This window comes from Paroedura picta, chromosome 1 (genome assembly GCF_049243985.1).
Source record: "Paroedura picta isolate Pp20150507F chromosome 1, Ppicta_v3.0, whole genome shotgun sequence".
In the NCBI taxonomy this organism is placed as follows: Eukaryota; Metazoa; Chordata; class Lepidosauria; order Squamata; family Gekkonidae; genus Paroedura; species Paroedura picta.
The window spans coordinates 177341933-177356563 of NC_135369.1; the positions used below are offsets into that span (position 1 = coordinate 177341933).

The 14631-nt window shown below is 46.4% G+C and overlaps 1 protein-coding gene across 1 annotated transcript in view; it reads right to left on the reverse strand.

Annotated features, from left to right (window-relative positions):
* Positions 1 to 14631, reverse strand: part of LOC143826018 (uncharacterized) — a 172385-nt gene that overhangs the window by 86044 nt on the left and 71710 nt on the right. The gene's annotated exons all lie outside the window — the stretch shown is intronic.

The window sequence follows — 14631 nt, forward strand, 5'->3', positions numbered from 1 at the left end:
GGGGCGGCATATAAGTCCAATACACAAGTAAGTAACAAATATAATAAATGATGATAAAAACAGAGCATGAATGCAAGACTCATGAAATGGATTTTGTTATTGTGAGGGAGGTGAGACTGAGAAAGCTCTGAAAGGACTGCTCTGTGAGAACAGCACTATCAGGGCTGTGCTGAGCCCAAGGTCACCCAGCTGGCTGCATGTAGAGGAGGAGCAGGGAATCAAACCCGGCTCGCCAGATTTGAAGCCGCCACTCTTAACCATTACACCATAAACAGCTTCATGTGACATAAACAGAGAGGTGGTCAGATCCTCGTTCCAGATTACTCTCTTATCTGGAATTAGGACCTGATCACATCTCCCTATAAAAAGTGTTCCCAAGAGGAAGTAACACAGATAATTAAAAGCTATATAGAGAAACTAGGTTAAAGGGCCTTCTTGCTCAATCCAATCTAATTGGCAATGAAGCAAGACCTGAACAATGATACTCTAAAAGGGAAAAAAACCCTGAAGAGACATTTAATATACAGAAACCTCCAAATCATACTTCCCAAGGAAGGGCCAAAGATGTTCTATCACCTCAAGCTGATTAAAGATGTTACGTCACATAGAAGAAACTTATGCTTTCAACTTTAGGCCAGGATCTAGCAGTATCCACAAATTACGAACTGGACATTTACTGAGAGGTGTAGCCTCTAATCTGAGAGAGCAGCAGCCACTAATCTGGTGAACCAGGTTTGATTCCCCACTCCTCCACATGCAGCCAGCTGGGTGACCTTGGCTCAGTCACAGTTCTCTCAGAGTTCTTTTAGCCCAACTTACCTCGCAGCATGTCTGTTGCAGGGAGGGGAAGGGAAGGCAATTATAAGCCGTTTTGAGACTCCGGGTAATAAAGAGCAGGGTGGAAAACACCAGTTCTTCTTTCTTAATATTTTATGAAATGCACTAGGGGCCAAGCCCATGACATTCAGGAATACAACGGGAATACAACGGGAATTAGGGGGGTGGAGTGGAAGAACTCTGTGGATGGCCTCCCCCTCTCCGTAGGACCTGGAAAGGCTGCAGGCAGCTGTAAGGGAACTCTCTGGCAGGGGGAGATCTCATGCCGCAGGGATCTGCAGCCTCCGAGCCTCAGAGGGAAGTGGAAGGAGGAGGGGGTAGTCAAGGGTGGGGGACAGAAGGTGACTGGCTGGCTGCTGGACAGACAGGCAAGCCGGCTGGAGGAGGAGGCACTCAGGGGTGGGACAGCCGCCCTGAGTGGGTGATAAGCACTGAGTGGCACTTAAGTCATGAGACCAGCTCCTCCTCCAAGGCCTTACCAGAAATATTAAGTGGAAGAGAAGAGATTTCTGATATGCTCTCTCAGTGTGGAATTAAATCTTGTCTCAGGAAATGAATTCGACAAGATAATGTGAGCTTGGGGGCAAAGGTGGCATTTTTATTGAGGGAATCAACAGATTTAAGAAAAGTTAAAGACTCCCTCATCCTGCTACTACCATCTCGGACAGCAAGCTACAGTTTCTGTTGTACTTCAGACAGAGGTTCTCACCTCCAGGATCTACAGCAGACATTTCTGGGATGTACCCACCTGATGTAGTAAGGAAACAGGTCAACAGAGTAAACTTTTTCATGCCCACAGTCAGCTTCCTAACTTTAAACAAGTTCTCAATCACATCAGTGCACTTCCTAACATGGGCATGGACCAGGGCCTGCAACAACCCAAGGTGTCTACTCTGCCTCCATATTCCCTTTGACAACACAATCACTGGAGATGACATACCATCTTGGATCACTCAGTGATCTTCCAATGTCATACATGCCCCCAAATGTCAACAATGCTCTTCCATTCTCTATATAAGACACATAGGTCAGTCTTTAAGCAAAAGAATAAATGGGCATAAATCTAACCTTTAAAAAAAAGCACAATTATTTCTGTAGATGGAGAGAAATGGGAGCATTCCTAACATCTAGAACAGGGGTAGTCAACCTGTGGTCCTCCAGGTGTTCATGGACTACCATTCTCATGAGCCCCTGCCTGTGTTTGCTGGCAGGGGCTCATGGGGATTGTAGTCCGTGAACATCTGGAGGACCACAGGTTGACTACCCCTGATCTAGAATATGCTTTTTAAAGCCTTGGAAGCTCTTCTCTGTGGCTGGCCTGCAAATCATACAATCCCCATGTGGGACTACACACAAGCCACGACGACAGACTTCACTTTTTGTTGTCAAAAGAGGGGGGTGAATAATATTGTCCTTCAAAATGACATTAGCCTCTAGTCTGGGGTACAACAGAAACTTTAGCTAGCTCTCTGGCATGGTAGCAGCAGGATGAGGGAGTCCTTTAAGAAGCTGATTAAATGAAATCGCTTTGCAAAGGATCAAGTGCAAATAAACCCCTGCAGCCGAGAGCAATCCAAGACGTATTCCTCAAATTCCATCAAGAGCAATTAGTGAAGCAGCGGTGAGGCAAATGAAATTTAAAATAGCAAAAACAAATACAAATCTCCAATGGCCTAAGGCACCCTATTTAATACCTGCTTAGGGCAGAGTAACAATCCTTGAACAGTCCTCTTGATCAGGAGTAGTCAACCTGTGGTCCTCCAGATGTTCATGGACTACAATTCCCATGAGCCCCTGCCAGCGTTTGCTGGCAGGGGCTCATGGGAATTGTAATACATGAACATCTGGAGGACCACAGGTTGACTAACCCTGGTCTTGATTATAGACCATGAAAGTTTTTGCCACCTGTCTTCTAATTTGGAGTTGGGATGGAATGGATAAAACCAAGAGGACTGATGCAGAAGTCCAGTTCTCATCCCAACTCTGTGTGTTTTGGTTCTGGAATATTGGAGTGGGACCATGTCCTATGGTCATGGAGCGCTTGTCTGCTCATTCATTGATCCCTTATAGCAGAGGTAGTCAACCTGTGGTCCACCAGATGTCCATGGACTACAATTCCCATGAGCCCCTGCCAGCAAAAACTGGCAGGGGCTCGTGGGAATTGTAGTCCATGGACATCTGGAGGACCACAGGTTGACGACCCCTGCCTTATAGGTCTGCTCTAGGCCTGCTGGGCAGTTCTATCTCTAAAAGAAGCAGAGAGTTTATTTGTTTGTTTGATTTATTGCCAGCCACTCCTCAAAGGATCGTGGCAGGTTACAATCATCTGTGAAAACCCCAAGAAAACCCCATAAAACAATCCCTCACATAAGACCATACAAGATAAAAATTCCCGGAACACGATTCCTTATATAAAATGACTACAATTTGGTGCAGGCCCTTCTACTAAGCAACATAACCTACTATTAAACAAAACAAATTCTCCAAAACAACTAATTGGGCCTCCCTTCCTCCCCCCCCCCCCAATATCCCAGCATTTCCCTTTCTTTCTAACTTTGACAAGCCAGATTTTTTCCATCGTTGGTGCTAAGAATCCGCATTTTATTTACAATCTTTAAAATTTTGCATTGCTCTTTTGTGTTCTTTTATTGTTTTGTTATCTAATTTATAATGTAATATGTTTTTTTGAATCTGCTGATAACCACCTTGAGATGATGAGATGGCGGCATACAAATGAAATAATAAATAAACAAACAAACCTCACGATGCATAATACTTGTTTCACAATTAGAATATTAGGACGATGATTCAAAGTAATAGGTTTCAACTTTTAAAAAGCAACAACACTCCGGTAGTACTCTCAGGCCCTAAGCAGAATGACTAATAAGTGGACGAAACCAACCTCTCTTGGGGATTTTTTTTGGTTCCTGTCCTCACTCAGTAGTCACAAAGAACTTGGCATAATTAGCCGGCACAAGAGCGTTTGTCTTCAAGGATCAAGGATGCAACCCATTGTAATTAAGTAGGGCAAATTAAAAAAAACATGTTACAAATTTAATAATGGATGTTCAAGCAATCTGGACGTCATGTATCGGTTTGAATTTCTCAGAGGCTAGAGCTGAATTCATAAGACATTGCTCCATCCTACTTTCCAAAGCAGTACTAAAGTATGAATCATCTTTAAATATTCCCATTACTGTAACTTTATTATTTCAGTTATAGCTGAGCTAGAATGAAACCAAAGCATCTGAGGCTTTGCCACCTGGAAATAACTTCAGCATCCCAGTCTCTTAATAGGTTACCATCTGCTTCTTCTACATGGTCTTGTAATTACCTTTCTGTATCGTTTATAAGAGCCTCTTGTGGCGCAGAGTGGTAAGGCAGCAGACATGCAGTCTGAAGCTCTGCCCATGAGGCTGGGAGTTCAATCCCAGCAGCCGGCTCAAGGTTGGCTCAGCCTTCCATCCTTCCAAGGTCGGTAAAATGAGTACCCAGCTTGCTGCTGGGGGGTAAAACGGTAATGACGGGGGAAGGGAATGGCAAACCACCCCGTACTGAGTCTGCCATGAAAATGCTAGAGGGTGTCACCTCAAGGGTCAGACATGACCTGGTGCTTGCACAGGGGATACCTTTACCTTTTTATCATTTATAATTTACCTGTTTTAGATAGTTTGGTGTTCATTCCCTAATTCAGTAATCCTATTCATATTCCTTAGTTGATTGGTTGTCCATTGGTTGTCTTACATTGCCTGATTGCATTGTTTGTCTCCCAAAATCTGCTTTGACTGTTTCATCTTGGAGGACCCACATCCAGCCTCTGCTGAGGCAGCTGCATCAGTTACCAGATATGGCCCGGATCAAGTTCAAGGTTTTGGTTCTGACCTTTAAGGCCATCCGAGGTTTGGGCCCTGCCTACCTAAGGGACCACTTGTCTCCTTATGCTACCCGCAGGGCTCTTCACTTTACGGATACTAAGCTGTTAGTGGTTCCTGGCCTCAGAGAGACACGCCTGGCCCCAACCTGGTAGAATGAGCTCCCGGAAGAGCTGAGGGCCCTGACGGAGCTGACAAAGTTCCACAGGGCCTGTGAGACAGAGCTCTTCCGCCAGGTCTTCAGTTGAGGTCGGGTCTGTTAAGATCAGGATGGCCAGCAGCGGCGTTCTGCCTTGGCTGGCTCTGTGGCCGGCCTACGCAGGTGCACCAGGCAGAGGCCTATCCTCAGCCCCCACCTGACCTGCGCCGATAGAGGCCGCACAGACACACCAGCCGCCCCGGGCAGAGGCTCGCCCTCGGCCCCCACCTGACCTGTGGACTCGCGGGAGACAAAGGGGCTGATGCTTTCACTTTCGGTGGCCTGCCCGCCTGTGCCCGGAAACTTCACCAGGGAATGGGCGCATGGCGGCGAAAAGGTAGGAGCTGAAGGGAAAGGGCTCTTGCTGGGGGGTGGGGTTGGCATAAAGACTTTGCCACTATCGCCGCCACCACCGGTGTCCCGCTTTACTTCCTTCACAATCTGGTCACCTTACATTACAGACCTGTCTGGTCTACAACTACAACTCATGTTGGACGCACATTTCCATCCTTGAGAAATGACTAAGGGTCCATCTAGTTTAGCAGTCCTTCTTTCTGTAAGCACTAATCCGAAGACTAAAACCTTGACAGGTTCCCTTCCTTACAAGAAGGTGCCTTATCCTGAGTGAACCACCTAGACCAGTATTGTTCATTTTCTCTGCTGATACCCTTTCAATACCCCTAACCAGGGCAGTGAGGAAGAACATCACCCCCCCTTTGGGTACCCCCTGGATGCCCCTTCGATTGCTAATGCTATTGTTTTCTAGCACTGGGCTATGTAACATCAATAGCCCCCTCCTAGCTCACATAGATGAGCCTCTTGTGGCGCAGAGTGGTAAGGCAGCAACATGCTATCTGAAGTTCTGCCCATGAGGTTGGGAGTTCAATCCCAGCAGCTGGCTCAAGGTTGACTCAGCCTTCCACCCTTCCGAGGTTGGTAAAATGAGTACCCTGCTTGCTGGGGGGTAAACGGTAATGACTGGGGAAGGCACTGGCAAACCACCCTGTATTGAGTCTGCCATGAAAACGCTAGAGGGCATCACCCCAAGGGTCAGACATGACGTGGTGCTTGCACAGGGGATACCTTTACCTTTACCTTTAGCTCACATAGAATCATAGAATCATAGAGTTGGAAGGGGCCATACAGGCCATCTAGTCCAACCCCCTGCTCAACGCAGGATCAATGCAGGATCAGCCCAAAGCATCCTAAAGCATCCAAGAAAAGTGTGTATCCAACCTTTGCTTGAAGACTGCCAGTGAGGGGGAGCTCACCACCTCCTTAGGCAGCCTATTCCACTGCTGAACTACTCTGACTGTGAAATTTTTTTTCCTGATATCTAGCCTATATCGTTGTACTTGAAGTTTAAACCCATTACTGCGTGTCCTGCCCTCCTCCAAGTGACAACCTTTCAAATACTTAAAGAGGGCTATCATGTCCCCTCTCAACCTCCTTTTCACATAATTAGATATTGGTAGGAGGGTCAGCCCCCTTCAAGGATCGCTGCCTTGTTGTGGCAAGGGGGCTTGCGTAGTTCAGTGAAGCTATGAGCTATGCCGTGCAGGGCCACCCAAGACGGACAGGTCATAGCTGAGAGCTCTGACAAAAGGTGATCCACTGGAGAAGGAAATGGCAAACCACTCCAGTATCTTTGCCATGAAAAGTCTATGGACAGTTCCAATAGGCATAACGATATGACGCCGGAAGATGAGCCCCTCAGGTCGGAAGGTGTCCAATATGCTACTGGGGATGAGCAGACGGCTAGTACAAGTAGCGCCAGAATGAATGAAGCGGCTGGGCCAAAGCCGAAAGGACGCTCAGTTGTGGAAGTAACTGGTGGCGAAAAGACAGTCCGATGCTGTAAAGATTTTTATTCCATAGGAACCTGGAACGTCAGATCCATGAATCAAGGCAAGCTGGACGTGGTTAAACAAGAAATGAGAAGACTGAACATCGACATTTTAGGAATCAGTGAACTAAAATGGACAGGAATGGGTGAATTTAATTCAGATGACCATCAGGTATACTACTGTGGACAAGAATCTCGCAGAAGAAATGGAGTAGCCTTCATAATCAATAAGAGAGTAGGAAAAGCAGTCTTGGGATACAATCCCCAAAATGACAGAATGATCTCAGTTCGAATCCAAGGCAAACCATTCAACATCACAGTGATCCAGGTCTATGCCCCAACCACTGCTGCTGAAGAGGATGAAGTTGATCAGTTCTATGAAGCCCTACACCACCTTCTAGAAGCAACGCCAAAAAATGATGTGCTTATCATCATGGGGGATTGGAATGCTAAAGTAGGAAGCCAAAAGATAACCGGGATAACAGGCAAGTTTGGCCTTGGAGTACAAAATGAAGCAGGGCATAGGCTGGTAGAATTTTGTCAAGAGAATACAATGGTCATAGCAAACACTCTTTTCCAACAACCCAAGAGACGTCTCTACACATGGACATCACCAGACGGTCAACACAGAAATCAGATTGACTATGTGCTCTGCAGCCAAAGATGGAAAAGTTCTATCCAGTCAATAAAAACAAGACCAGGAGCTGATTGTGGTTCAGATCATGAGCTTCTTGTTGCAAAATTTAGGCTTAAATTGAAGAAAGTAGGGAAAAGCACTAGGCCACTCAGGTATGAACTAAATCATATCCCTGACGAATACACAGTAGAGGTGCCAAATAGATTTAAGGAATTAGATCTGATAGACAGAGTGCCTGAAGAACTATGGACGGAGGTTCGCAACATTGTACAAGAGGTAGCAACTAAAACCATCCCAAAGAAAAAGAAATGCAAGAAATCAAAATGGCTGTCTGAGGAAGCTTTACAAATAGCTAAGGAGAGAAGGGAAGTGAAAGGCAAGGGAGAAAGAGAAAGATACAACCAATTGAATGCAGAATTCCAGAGAAAAGCTAGAAGAGATAAGAATGCCTTCTTAAATGAACAGGGAGGACCAGAGATCTTTTCAAGAAAATTGGAGATATGAAGAGAACGTTTCATGCAAAGTTGGGTATGATAAGGGACCAAAATGGTAGGGACCTCACAGAAGCAGAAGAGATTAAACAAAGGTGGCAAAATTATACAGAACAACTATACAAGAGCAAGCTTAACATCCCTGATGACCACGGTGGGGTAGTTACTGACCTGGAGCCAGACATCCTGGAATGTGAAGTCAAATGGGCCTTAGGAAGTCTGAGCAACAATAAAGCTAGTGGTGGTGACAGCATTCCAGTTGAACTATTCAAAATCTTAAAGGACGATGCAGTAAAAGTGCTACACTCAATATGCCAGCAAATTTGGAAAACTCAACAATGGCCACAGGATTGGAAAAGGTCAGTTTACATTCCAATCCCAAAGAAGGGCAATGCCAAAGAATGTTCAAACTACCGCACCATTGCACTAATTTCTCATGCTAGCAAAGTTATGCTCAAAATCCTACAAGCTAGGCTCCAGCAATATGTGGACCAAGAACTTCCAGAAGTACAGGCAGGATTTCGAAGAGGCAGAGGAACTAGAGATCAAATTGCCAACGTACGCTGGATCATGGAGAAAGCTAGGGAGTACCAGAAGAATGTCTACTTCTGCTTCATTGACTATGCTAAAGCCTTTGATTGTGTGGAGCACAACAAATTGTGGCAAGTTCTTAAAGAGATGGGAATACCAGAGCATCTTATTTGTCTTTTGAGAAATTTATATGCAGGTCAAGAAGCAACAGTGAGAACTGAACATGGAATCACTGACTGGTTCAAAATTGAGAAAGGAGTTCGGCAAGGCTGTATACTGTCGCCTTGCCTATTTAACTTGTATGCAGAGCACATCATGAGAAATGCGGGATTAGAGGAGTCACAAATTGGGATCAAGATTGCAGGGAGAAATATCAACAACCTCAGATATGCAGATGATACCACTCTAATGGCAGAAAGTGAAGAGGAACTAAAGAGCCTGTTGATGCGGGTGAAGGAGGAGAGTGCAAAAGTTGGCTTGAAACTCAACATCAAGAAAACAAAGATCATGGCATCCGGCCCTCTCAATTCCTGGGAAATAGATGGGGAAGAAATGGAGATAGTGACAGATTTTATTTTCCTGGGCTCCAAGATCACTGCAGATGGGGACTGCAGCAAAGAAATTAAAAGACGCTTGCTCCTGGGGAGGAAAGCTATGGCAAATCTAGACAGCATCCTAAAAAGCAGAGACATCATCCTGCCAACAAAAGTGCGTTTAGTCAAGGCTATGGTATTCCCAGTTGCAATGTATGGCTGCGAGAGTTGGACCATAAGGAAGGCCGAGCGTCAAAGAATTGAGGCTTTTGAACTCTGGTGCTGGAGAAGACTCTTGCGAGTCCCTTGGACTGCAAGGCGAACAAACCGGTCAGTCCTAGAGGAGATCAACCCTGACTGCTCTTTAGAAGGCCAGATCCTGAAGATGAAACTCAAATACTTTGGCCACCTCATGAGAAGGAAGGACTCCCTGGAGAAGATCCTAATGCTGGGAGCGATCGAGGGCAAAAGAAGAAGGGGACGACAGAGAATGAGGTGGCTGGATGGAGTCACTGAAGCAGTAGGTGCAAATTTAAATGGACTCCGGGGAATGGTAGAGGACAGGAAGGCCTGGAGGATCATTGTCCATGGGGTCGCGATGGGTCGGACACGACTTCGCACATAACAACAACAAGGAGGGTCAGGTTAGGTTTCGCCATCTGTGATTTTCTGTTTATTATTGGATGTCCTGTTTTTACTGGGGTTTTATGATGGACTATTGTAATCTGCCACAAGCCGGCTTCAGGAGTGGCAGGGAATAAATCACATCATCATCATCATCATCATCATCATCATCATCATCGAGCTAGCTTGGAGTAGTGTTGAAGAACGGTGGCCTCTAGCCTGGCTCAACACGATCAAAGCCGATACAAGGATGACCATGAACCAATTAAAAGAAGCGGTCACTGACAGAGACGCATGGCGGAAACTTTCCTATAGAATCGCTGAGGGTCGGACATGACTGAGCGGATGACATCATCATCAGCCTGGAAAACCCAGTTTGATTCTCCCCTCTTCCACATACAGCCAGCTGGGTCACCTTGGACTAGTTACAGTTCTCAGAGCTCTCTTGCCCCCCCCCCCCACTTCACAGGGTGTCTGGTGCAGGGAGTGGAGAGGTAGGAAATTGTAAGCTGCTTTGAGACTCCTTTCGGTAGTATATGTCCTTCCCAACCTTTCTACATGAGATACTTTGGACATCAAGAACTAAACCTTTTGCACATCACGGCACATATTCGAACACTTGTAAGAGGAAATGCAATACAATGGCTTGTGTTCTACCACTCTGCTCAGTTCAAAGTCTTTCTTGGGCTCAAGGAGCCTTTCTCTGAGGGGTCAAGTAAATGTTATGCGTGACCTGGTCTGGGGTGGCACCACACAGCAGGGCCAACAGTGCCCCCTGGCCACTGTTTCAGCTGGAGAAAACTGCTCATGAGGGAAGGCTGAAATACCTACATTGTCCTTGCCGTGCTCATAAGTAGAAACCAGCCCCAAGGCACTTGGGAATGGCAGCTCCTGATCTTATGTTGACTGTGAGTCAGGTCAAGAAATGGCTGACCTGACTTGACCTGAAGAGGCTCTTCCATTAGAGCAAGGTTTATGGGCTTGAGGAAAGCTTCAAACATGACTGAGCAAAGCGGGATGATACGAGAGACATCTGATCGATGACTGGGTGCTCCATTTTCAACTGGCCAGCTTCCACTTTTACGTTTTCCTCCTGGCAAATTGGGGAAGCCCCTCCACAAGATGTTTCCTGAACACTTTGAAGTCAGCTAAGCATCATGCAAACGTCCTATAGAATGCAGGCAAAAAACTTCTCGGTATCCTGGCCTGAAAGAGGTGTTCTCCCCACCCCACCCCCTTTTCCTATTTTTAAACATGGAGCCTTGGTGAAGATTTCTGGAGAACTTGAGCACTTGCACAATGTGTTGCTATTCTGGATGGGCCTTATAAAATGTATTGGTGGCTTTGGGTTTAGAATAAATAAAGCGGGCCTAGCCATTAGAAGAAATAATCGCACACTACAAATACAGCCTTATGGTTAGAGAGGCAGGGATTCTGTTGCTGCCATACGACCTCAGGAATTCCTTTAATGTATCTTTGGTGTCAGTCCATTGCATAGCAGATCCTTTTTTTGCGGCCGGCCTGTCTTCCCCTCTCCCTGAATTTTTTAAAAAAATGTAAATTTAAATTGTAAAGCGGGGCTGTTGCATGGCTCTTGGTCGGAAAGATTGTTAACATCTTTAACGTTTAATGTTATGTTGTTTAAGGTTTTTTTTTAGGGGTTGTACTGTTTGTTATTGTTTTTCTGTGAACCGCCGCGAGTCAAATTGAGAACAGCGGTATACAAATGCAAAAATAAATAAATCCGTGGGTTCAGAGACCAGGACACTGGGTGTTCATTTCAGCTCTTTATTAACCTCAGCTCTAAGGTACAGAGGACCTAAACAGAACTGAGAAACCCCACCCCCCAAAAAATTCCAATGTATATACAGTGGGTAACAATGGGAAATTCCTGCCAATACATAGGGGCTTTCCGCACCGGGATCCTTGTAGCAAATTGTTTGCTGAACAAAAAATCGCCATTTAAAATAGTGGAATTCGTCGTTATGCATACCTGCCTTTGTAGTGGAATCCAGTTGCGTTTCTATCATTTCCCACAGGCTTCCGGTCTCGGCAAAAATCACTAGACAGGAAGCGCTATTGCCGAGCTCGTCCCGCCCCTGGACGTCAAGCAGCCAATGGGCGGCCGTTAGCATGCTCCCAAACAGCCCCTTTCCCTTTAAGAAAGGTTTAAAAAAACACACACACCCGTTGCAACGAATATGCGTTGATTCGTTGCAACAGAGAGACTCATCCAGCTGGCAGGTGTGTTTGAGCTGCCGTCTCATCGTTGCCACGCTCCCCCCGAGTGAAACCCCCCCCTCACGGGCCCGATTTTTGGCCGAAACAGTGTGAAAAATAAAGGGAAAATACATCAGCAAATGGGCTTCTCTGTTGTTTGTGCTTAGTGACTGTAAACAGCTCTGGAGAGGGACTGCAGCCGGGGAAGCCTCACTGGCTAAAAGGAGGGTCGCCGGTGCGTTGATCTCTGCTCGCTCGGAGAAAAAAAAATGGCGATCGCTTCGCCGGAAGATCAGAGGAGGGGGAGGGACTTTGTAGAAACCACAATGGTAACGCACAGAACTTTCCCGCTAGTGTTGCAGATTGGTTGCAGGAGTGTAGCGCTTTCCGGAGGGTGAATCCACTTTTGGGGATTTCCCTGAAAGCGCTACAAGGAAGCGCTTTTTGCGGATCAGTTTCAGGTGTGTGGCAGATTGTCGTTGTGCATAATGGCAAATCAGTAGCATTTTCAATTGGCAACCATTGTGCGATTTTGAAGGAGTGCGGAAAGCCCCATACTATGTTTCTATTTAAACTGATTAAATCTGGAAACTGGGATCCAGCCCTGCATTGGCCAATTATACTTGTAGGATTATGATCCTGCCTTGGACCTCAGCAGGGCTGAATCTGCACGGAGCTTTTATTCCAATCCCAGGTCGATTCAGTCCCTGCTGTCTTCAGTGAATGTGATTTCCATTTTGATTTTAGGTGATTTAAATTTTTCTTCTGCAATAAACAGGATTGATCTGGAGTGAACCTACCTTTCCCCCACGATATCCAGGAGCGGATATAACCCTCAATATTTGAAAAATTGGCATGAGTAAAGGTGCAGCTCTCTTCTTTTCCCGAACTAACTTCCTGCCGAGCCTCCAACGCCCTGATTGCCCAGGGCGTCAGTTCAAAGGCTTCCTTGTTCCCAGGTTGCAAGGTTTCCCTCAAAGGGGAAGCCCTAACTTCTCTCGGCAGAAGCTCCAGAAGCCCTAATTTCTCTCGGCAGAGATTTGCCTCTTGGATTTATTCTCCCTCCTCTACTGTCTCCAATCCTCCCCCCCCCCCATTCAAAAAAGAGGCTCCTGCTGTGCTTGGCTCCCCCCACCCTTCTGAGCTTTCCTAATCACACGCAGAACAGTTTTCTGTTTCAATGCGGGGAGGGGGGGGAGAGATAGAGGAAGACCCAAGTTCAAATTGATCTGAATTCAGCAGGTTCCACAACGGAATAAACAAAGTCAGTGCAGAACCAGCCCTGGTCTACATACACAACACAGATCATTTCCCTTTCCAGTTGTTTCTAGCTTAGTCATGCATGTTCTTCGCTACAGTTTTCATGGCTATATAATTTTGTTGTTCGCTGTTTCCATAGCACTGTTTTGATATTATGCCAATAAAGTATTTGAAAAAGGAAAAAAGGGGCTCAAAAACAATCTGTGATAAAGGGATGCCACAAATGTGGATTTTACAACAGCATCTTCTCAGTTGAAGAAGAAGAAGAAGAAGAGTTGGTTCTTATATGCCGCTTTTCCCTACCCGAAGGAGGCTCAAAGCGGCTTACAGTCACCTTCCCTTTCCTCTCCCCACAACAGACACCCTGTGAGGTGGGTGAGGCTGAGAGAGCCCTGATATCACTGCCCGGTCAGGACAGTTTTATCAGTGCCGTGGAGAGCCCAAGGTCACCCAGCTGGTTGCATGTGGGGGAGCGCAGAATCGAACCCAGCATGCCAGATTAGAAGTCCGCACTCCTAACCACTACACCAAACTGGCTTAGTATCCTTAGTATCCACCACACCCTGCCCTCCTTCAGGCAAGATGTACACCACTGAAAGCACATCAAACAAGATGCATTAGTTATAGATATTTAAGGAGGCTGGGTACATCAATTTGTCGCTAAAACCAGACTGATGAACGTGTTGCATCATTATTATTAAAATGCTCCCCAATGTATGCAAATAAACAAGCACTAAGCTTAGTGGGAAGGTACGCAACTGCTGGGAGGGAGCCCTCTTTAATCAAAATGTCTTATTTATGTTAAGTACAAGTAATTAAACATGAGGAGTTGTACCGACAACATTCATGCTGGCAAGGGAATCTCAAGGTTCATCTAGTTCAACTGTTTGCAGAGGCAGAGCTCTCAAGATTTCAATCTTCCAGATATCTAGCTAAACCTATCACCGTTGTCTAGGCGAGCAGCGTTTGTTGGAATCTATCTGTGCAGTTTTGAATTTTTAAGCCATCGCTTGTCATCAAGAGCAGTGGTCCCCAACCCCCGGTACTGGGCTGTGGATCAGTCAGTATCGGGCCGCAGCGCCTCCTCGTCCTCCTCCCCGGCTGCCCTGCCACTCTGCCGCCGGCTCACCTTTGGTGCTCTCCAGTGGCCGCCATGGCTGGGGCTCCCCCTCGGTGTGGCACTGCATAGCTGCACAGGCAGCGGGAAGTCAGGGGCGCCGGTGGGAAAGCAAGTGGAGCAGGGGCTCAGGCGGCAGCGATGACCCTTGGCAAAAGACTAGCCCCCCCCCCCAGACCTCAGTAAAACTGTCAAGCGTTGACTGGTCCCTGGTGATAAAAAGGTTGGGGACCACTGATCAAGAGGACTGCAGAAAAGACAAGTAATGGCCCCAAATTCTTTCCAGCAAAATACGCCATGAGAATTTTCAGGCAAAACTTGTCTCGTCCCCTTGACTCATATAATGCCATCGAAGGACAATTTAATTTGGAACCTCTATCTGTCTTGTTTGCGGTGCCTGTTTCCACTCAACTCAAGGATCTCTCATTGACAACTGGTTTGCAATTCAAAAGGATGAGACTTTC